This window comes from Balaenoptera physalus (assembly GCF_965194825.1).
Source record: "Balaenoptera physalus genome assembly, chromosome: 4".
NCBI classification, from domain to species: domain Eukaryota; kingdom Metazoa; phylum Chordata; class Mammalia; order Artiodactyla; family Balaenopteridae; genus Balaenoptera; species Balaenoptera physalus.
This window is the reverse complement of record NC_138891.1, coordinates 34,154,958-34,163,685: the sequence shown is the minus strand read 5'-3', so window position 1 is coordinate 34,163,685 and position 8,728 is coordinate 34,154,958. Positions and strand designations below refer to the sequence as shown.

Genomic DNA, 8,728 nt, shown 5'->3' with positions numbered 1-8,728 from the left:
AAAATTAAAGATTAACACTTTGAATGTTTTGTACTTCTTGTTGCTACTTAACAAATGCAGAAATTCTGGGGCAGTTGTTTATTCAAAGAGGCAGAAGTAGGAGAAGTATGCGATTTTCAAAAGCATTCCATTCATTTTTTGAGTTTTGAAATGGCACATGAAATGTAAATATGTACGAAAGGCTCAATTTGTTGAACTCTGTTCCCATTAACACCACTGCAATGGGTCTCATATCAATTTTAGTTCCCAGAAAGATGCTCTGAAGTTTTTAATAGAAGCATTATGTAGCAATAAGAAGTGGACTACATATTAACATGTATACAATATTACCCAAGTACTAAAAAAAAAATAAGGCCCATCTTTAGGGACCTCTTGTTGATATTTCTGTTTATATTGCATTATATGAAGAAAAAAGAAGTCTTTATGCCAGTACTTGCTAGTTATAAATCTCAACTGCCTCTCCATAATGTAAATTTATTTTTCCAAAAATGACAAGACTGAATGATGTTCCCTGTGTTTGTAACCCATGCTCAATAGAAGAAACTCTTAAAAACTCTGCAATACATTCAGATGATAGAAGCTAAGGGAGTGCCAGTACTTTATTAGCAATTCCTTGAAAACTCAGCCTTTCCCCCCAGAGTAGAATTGGAAAGCATTCATAAGAATGTTTAAAATGGGCTTCCCTGTGAGTTGGGGTGGGAAGAGGACAGACACACAGATATGGCATGCCTGAGGCAATTGTATGTTACTTCTCACTGCTACCAATTAGGATGTCAGCACTTTGCTGATCAAATCTGATTTTTCATCTCTGATGTATACTCTGTTTTTCATCTTGAATTATGCTAAGGTGTTCGGTATAGGAAGTAGCACTGCGATAATGCCTGGCATATCTTTAGCAGAACGCTGCACAAACAAAACCATGGCAGGCAGGAGCTAGATGCACCGAGGGTAAGGAAGCATGCAAAATTAAGCCCCCAAATATGGTCAGCTTTCCTCCCCAAAGTCTTCTGGAGCTTTAAGAAGCATTTTGGTTCCCCATGTGATTTTCAGGCAAGTTGCGTGAACCAAGTTTTCAAATGCAAATGACAAGGTCAAAAGAAGGAAGGTTTACAGGTGTGAGGAGCTGGAAGAAGAAATGGAAATGTGGGAAGAAGGTCAGGAATTTGAAGGGTAATGTCAGAAATCTGTGAAGGGAAGCTTAAGCAGTTATATAACACATCTGCTCCTAGCTGTGAAGACTTCACACTTCAAACTTGGGATCGTCATTATCCATTCTAGGAAAGGTTTAAATTTCTCCAAGTAGGTTCACCTTTATGTGTAATATTATGCTGTGAAGTTCCTTTAAAACTGATAAAGGAGACAGTGTTTAAAGGTGGGAGCTCCAAAAGGGAGAGGATATCTGTATGTGTGTGGCTGATTTATTTTGTTGTGCAGTGGAGGCTAACACAACATTGTAAAGCAACCACACTCCAGTACAAATTAATTAAAAAAAAAAAGTGGGAGCTCAAAAAGCAAAAAGATACATTCAGGTTGAAATCCCAACCCTGCTACTTACCAGCCCTATGACCTTGTGTGTACAGTTTCTCATCAATAAAATGGGAATAACTATACTATCTACCTGATAATGTGATTTAAGAGAATTCAAATGAAAATTTATGTAAAGGCAATACCTAGCACCTAGAAAACACCAGTAGAGTGTAGTTGTTTTTCTTATTATAAGTTTATCTTGATTTGTTAGATGAAAGTTTTCTAGTCTCTCTCTACTCTGAGTTCATTTTGAAGGCCTAGGTTCATTGTTCTGGTAAGTAGGGCCTTTCTACAAAGGTCTCTGCCACTCCAGACTGCAGGACAAGGGCATTCTTGCCTGTGCCCTGTGACCCCCTCTCGGAATCAAGTATCCTAGTATTAATATTCCTGCTACCTGGGTGCGCTTCTCCACTACAAGAAAGCAGGCATGGCATTTTATTTCCAAAAACTTGATCTCAGACTAAATCACCCTTTCTGTGTTTGTGTGTGTGTAGAAAGAGAGTTACATATACGAGGGAGATGAATATACATACATACATATAGATATGAATATACATACATATATATGGGGTATGTGTATATACAGAGAGATCTATATACATATATACATAAAGGGCATTTATGGAGATAAATCCCCACTCAAGATCTATGGAATACTTCATGTGAACTTGGCAGGATTAAATAAAAGTAAATTAGGCTCTAAACCAGAAAAAGTTCATTATTAATCTTTATTAACAATATCCACATTCATCTTCTCCAGTAATTCAGATATTACTCCACCACAACCTCGCCTTCCTTCCTTGCCCTTATTTTAGAGCATGATTCATGTAATAAAGATTTCTTTCAGTTAGTCAGTTAATTTACCTGTATACCTGTGTAATAATTTACATGTACATTATCAGATATGCTTAGTGGATACCTACGAAATACCATCAATGAAGTTTCTGCATTTCCAGCTCTAACTTTCAACTGCTAGGTCCCTGAACCAGAATCATTGGCCTTTTTCCAGAAAATTCTGTGCCTCCTTCTGTCCTACCATTTCCCCATAGTGTATCTAGTCATACACCTTCAAAGTCATAAACCCTGGACTGGATGCAGGTGGGCAGACAAAGAACTGAGCTGCAAATTTAGAGCACCTATGACCAAGACAGATGCTCTTAGTATAGGAATTGAGGGTAGAACGGAGATAGAAGAAGACTATTCCTCCACTCAATTATGAGATTGGGACTTCTAGAATTATAAAAGCCGAAGATCTGAAAATGATAACGAATCTTTGTTACATTTTTTCCACTTTTAAAGTTCTATTTGTACAGCCCTGATATGAACAGACCCTTACTATTTTAAAGCTCGACTACTGTGTCCTCTAGACCTTTGTAAATTCCCAAACATAGAAATGCCCCGTTTCATCAGAGCCCCTGTTTATGTGAAGTCAGCAAGGACATACTGAGGCAGGTGGCCGACTAGGTGCCCTCTCCAGCTGAGGTACCGAGCCCACTTAAAGCACGTGACTTGCATTTCCTCCCAAGAACCAACACAATCAATTACATGTCATGAATCTTTGGGATTGTTCCCAAATATTCAAACACTACAAGAATATACAGGGTCTAGTGAAATCCAGTTGGCCCATAAAACAGTGTTCCAGGGCCTGTGGCTCAAAGAACAGAGAATCGTACAGGGAGCTGTAGACCACCTAATTTCTGTTTTTACTTTTTACTCTTCTTGTTCATTTATGGAATGGCCTTGGTAAGCTGATTTATCACTCTTTATATAAGTTAATAATACCCTTTTTATCACTTTTCTTAGGCTACTGGAGACAAATGAGATACAGTCAAATCTATCTACAAAGCATGTATGTGTGTGTGTGTGTGTGTGTACATATATACATATATGTACACACACACACCACACATATAGACAGATAGCAAATATATATAATTTGTTTTCTATATAAATGTAATTATAAAATTATGAGAATCATATCTGCTCAGGAAACATACATGGATTAGAAGGGTAGACTGGCACCTTAACAAGATAAGTTTGAACTATTCAGAAATAAATGCGTTCTGTGACTTCTGATGAAAAGAACAAAGTCATCTGTTAACCAAAAATGCAATGACAACAACTTTAAGAGACAAAGATGGTATATGAGAAAGGAACACTTTCACAGAAAATCTGCAATAGTGGAGAATAATTAAAAAGAGTGACTAAACATATTTTAGTTCTTGACTATATGAAACCACAGCTTTGAAGGAGGAAATATACAGTATCATTTACTCTTTTCACATTTTAATTTTTAGAAGACAAATTTAATATTGCAAGTCTTCAATGTAGACAATTTCTTTCTTTCCAAGGATCTGCTTTGTTAGCTTTCGTTTAATAACAGTTTTCACATTCAATACCAACTGCATTACTGTCTTGTGCTTGGTGCAGGGTTATGCTACTGCAGTGATATAAAAATAGCAAAGGCAAAAAAAAAAAAAAATACACAGCAGACTGGAATAGCTTAAAAATTGAAGCTTTTGGATAAAGCTCTCTGAAATAATTATAATAGATACAGCACCTGATCCTTTGCTATAAAATAGATCTTCCTTCATTATATAATATTAAAATTACTTAGGGATTCATATTTCTTTCTCTCTAGACCTATAAACTATTAAAGTTACACTGGGTCTCAGAAGAGTTCAAAATCCAAGCTGCATTGGCCTGCTGTGTCTGTTTACTTAATCTATTTTTATAACACTGCAGTAGCCAAATCCAACTTACCAAATACCTGCTTCAAAAGTGTGCACCACACTGATTCAAGAGATAAAATTTATGAGACGCTAGCTGCAAACTATGTTTATTTCTAATAAATCAATCTACTCTATACTATTAAATTCAAGGCCGTAAGGAACCATAGATACACTGCTTTAGAAGTCTGAAACATGGCCCAAAAGGATTTAAATTTTTTTTCAAACTCTGTTTGTTCGGCCAGGTTAGATAGTTGCCTTCTTCACCTGTGTGAAATAACACAAGTTGCTATTCTTAGTTTGCAAATCTGAGTGTCTGTACCAATCCTCGGCAGGTTTTTTGACACCTAACTGGGTGTTGGGATAGATGTATCATCTCTACGGCAACCTACTACACAAGTATATTTAATAAAGTAAATCCTCGACCTTGAACATCTTTCATGCCAAAGAACAATGCCAAATCTAACTTTTACTCTGTGAAGCATTTCTAACAATTCAGTGTACCCAAGAAAAATAAGCTTGAGAGTACTGACAGAATGGGATTTGCCAATTAAAAGTTGTTGCCATAGAAACAGGCTTTAATATGTTCTATGAAAAAAATGAACATGTTATGCTTTCTCTTGAGTCATTTACATTTGAACATAAAATGTGAAAAACACAATTACAGAGAAGGGTGTAGCTCCCTAAGGGAGCACCAAACGTATTCTCTTGTTCGTGAAAAAATAAAAGTTCCTTTTCTTAACCAAAAATGAACACACACTCTGTTTTCTTGAATTTTTCATAGGTTATTTGACTAATATATCACTTCAGTGTGCGGGGTGATTTTTTTTCTAGAACTGTGCCTTTTTTTTTTTTTCTCCAAAGTACTCTACTAGATTTATATTTTCTGAAAGTCTTCAAACACTGTGCTCTTTGAAAAATAACTTTAAAAATATCTTTTGAACTACTCAAGGGGAAGATCATTACAAAGGATCCTTTGACATTCTAAAGACTCTAAATACCACATGCTAAAAAGTATTTTAAGTACATCATTGAATGTTCCTGACTGTTTACTCAAGGGATTAATATGGGTTAGACTCTAGCCAGATGACCAAAACCAGCCACAGGATATAAAATACTGAACTACTCTATCACTTTTATTACTGTTTTACTAACATAGCCCATGACAAGAATTCAGGACATAGTGCTATTAGTGTTCAGGTGGTGACCCACAAGATAAATATTAATGTTTTGTAGAAATTCTATCATGCAGTTCCCAGACTGTACCGATTTCAGTACCACTCTAAAAAGCGAATGACACATTTAAAATTTGTTTTTTGAAAGGATCAATCTATTATGATGTGACTTGATTCATTATATATAAAAGGAAATCATCCTATGACTGATGAAAATTTTAAAGTATATATACCTTCATCAGTTGAGGGTAGAATGATCTGCTACGTGGAAAAGACACTGAATAGAATACTTAATTGATACATTAATGTTGTGTACCATTGATTATCCAGAATTAGTATGATTAGATACCACTGAAGTCGATGAAGATTTTAATCTAGTATACTTAAGATGAAAGAAAGTAGTTGTTAAGAAAGAGGAGGATATTTTAATTATAGAAGACCTGAACTGAAACATTAAAAAGTACATGAGAGTACCAATCCTCTACATTCCCTTCTTCCTCCTCTGTGGGCATTCTCTCTGCCCTCAAAGAGAACTAGAGAGCACCTTGCTTATTTAAGGCAACAATGGCTCTTAAAGAACTTAACTTAAAAAAGGTCTAAATACAAGAAGGAGATATATTCTCAAAAAAAAGCATATATATATAAAAATATCTTACAATTCATTTTTTAAAAACCTTAAGCTATTTGTCTTTCAAACTGCAACAAAGATGCAAATCACATCTCAAAACTAAGTATTGTTACCAAATAGAGTTCTCTTCTGTGATTTCTACTAGAGATGTGCAACCTCTCTTGCATTACCTAAAAAGTATAAATAATCCTGAAAATTACAGCATCGTTATTTGATCTTCCTTTCAGGCCTGAAGAGTAAATAATAATTATCCAAACAAGTTCTATGAGAACATGCCCACTAAAGAATTAAATCTGCCAGATAAACAACTGGCCAACTGTGGACAACAGCTTATCTTAATGGTACAAAGTTTGGAATTATAAACTCCCGACAGCATTGGTTTATACAATTAGACATTTCCAAAGCAACACAAAAGAATGTCTGTTTGATCAAGCAAGAATGTCCTTTGCAGATTTAGATTTCAAGTTTCAAAATCAAAAGTTGGAAAGCAAACATCATAACTAACTCCACACCTGCCAGCGAACGTTGCAAATGACTTGCCTCGGTGCCCTTCCGATTTGGTTCAACAACTAGCACGGTATCAGGCTGCCTGAAAGGATGCTAAATTACTATGACTGTAATCTATTTGTTGTTTAGTTTCTTTTTCTAAAATATGTTGTTCAGAGAGTAATGTCATGACGTTTTACGGTTTTTAAATTGACAATAAGATGTGTTTTAAAAAAATGTAACTTTAAAAAATCAATTTGAATTCAGTTTGGATTCTTTTCAAACTGTACATTTCATTTTCAGTGATTTTTCTATGATTTTCTAGCCAGGCAAAAACCCAGCAGCAATATTCTCTGGGGATAAAGGGTTATTTTATATATGAAAAAGACTTTTTAAAAGTTTTTAATATACCCTAAAAATGGATAAAAAGTATAATGATTAGTAGTTTCTCCAAGAAGTATTTCCTCTAGGCAGAGTTTGCTATAGCCTAACTCCATCTACCACCCTCTCCCAAATGTAACTTTTCTTAAAATAAAACATTATGAACTTCTGTTGTACACTAAGCATATGGGGTCTGTAATCAAATACAAATTATTTAAATTTTACATTTTGAAAAGTAACATGAAAATGTTAGTCACTTTGTTACCGAAATAACAGGTTACAAAGTCAAACTCTCATTTAATCTAAATATATAATAAATCTAATAAACAGTAAATCTCAAACTCCCTTTAACTGTACAGATTTTACTTAGAGGCTAGAGATCTGCTGAATGCCCATTACATGCAAAGGGAATCTGAGGCGAGTGAAGGTGAAATCACTAATTCTCTTAGTCACAGATTAAAGGTACACTCTCCAAATTCATCATTTTTGTCAGGTGTTATTTTTCCAACATGACAGCAACACATGTTTCAACACAGTTTTCAAGGCAAAAGGACCCTGAAATATACCACAACACATCTACATTCTGAAAAGTGTTCATGTCGCAGCCTCAGTGTCAATACAATGCAGAACTGCCCAGAGGATTCCTCCAAAAACAACCGGAGTAGGGTCACTTGGGAACTAGCTCCACGGCAGCTATTCCACAGGGATAACAAACCTTTGTTGATCTTGTTACAATGGCTCCTTTACACCAGCTCATCTAATCTAATTTAACGTATTCTCTATTCATGAAACAGTATTTCTCTATAACCAAAGTTTTCAGATCTTTGCTATTTTCAGAATACTTTCTGGCTCTGTACAGGGCATATAAACAGCTCTTAAGCTGTGGAGGCTCAGAGACACCCCTGTATGCTATGGGCTCACTCTTCAGGAAACTGCACATGAAGAATTAACATAAAATATTAGGGCCTCTGAATGCCCCCATTGAAACTGTGAACTCCTTCAGGAGTTCTGTGAACTCTGTAAGACTTCCCGGTTTAAGGTAGAATTCCAAGCTCCACCCGTTGTAATAGTTGTTACAGACTACAGAAAATAGACTCATCTAAGCACACAAAAGCAAGTCCATGTGCACAAAATCGTTCTCTGCAAGCTGTCTGATGGAGAGGCTTTTAGTGGGTAATAGAAGGAGATTCTAGAGAAATTTTGGTAGAAACTTCTCTCAAAGCAAAATGCTAATAATACCTTAGAGGACAGCCCTTGTCTCCTGGGCCCCTTGAGTCCAGAGATGGGATCAGGCAGGTCTTCCCTTTTCCTAGTTGTGAGACTGGAAGGATGGCCCCACTCTCTCTCAGGTGAGAACCACTCCTTGAAAGAGATGTTAACGGGAGACCAGTAATACGTGGAAACACCCTGATTAAGTATGGAATGGGAATGATAAACAAAGTAAAGCAGCACTATGGAACTAAGAATGCTATGACAAAAAAAAACCCGGAACCCAAAAAACAAATCACCACCACCACCACCACCAAAACAGCAACAAAAAAACAAACAAGACGAAGTTGCAGAAAGTGTTAGGATAACAAAAACTGAATTTAAAAGGTAAGAAAAATAAGAGATCACCCCTGCCCGATGTAATAAGAAGAGAGAACAGAACAGAAGGACACCTATCCAACTCCTACTTACATTCTGTCATTAAGGACAAGTATCTTTATTTTTTTGGTCTCACCATACGGCTTGCAGGATCTTAGTTCCCAGACCAGGGATTGAACCTGGGGCCAGGGAAGTGAAAACACCGAGTCCTAACC

General features: G+C 36.0%; 1 protein-coding gene across 21 annotated transcripts in view; it reads right to left on the bottom strand.

The window, feature by feature from the left end:
• MBNL1 (muscleblind like splicing regulator 1) overlaps positions 1-8,728 on the bottom strand; it is a 174,815-nt gene that overhangs the window by 60,906 nt on the left and 105,181 nt on the right. The window contains exon 1 of one of the 21 annotated variants that reach the window (XM_082459605.1): positions 8,166-8,184. The exons of the other annotated variants lie outside the window; for them this stretch is intronic. The gene's annotated coding sequence lies outside the window, so the exon portion shown is untranslated. Of the gene's footprint in view, positions 1-8,165; positions 8,185-8,728 lie in introns of those variants that run through there. 21 annotated transcript variants of the gene reach the window in all.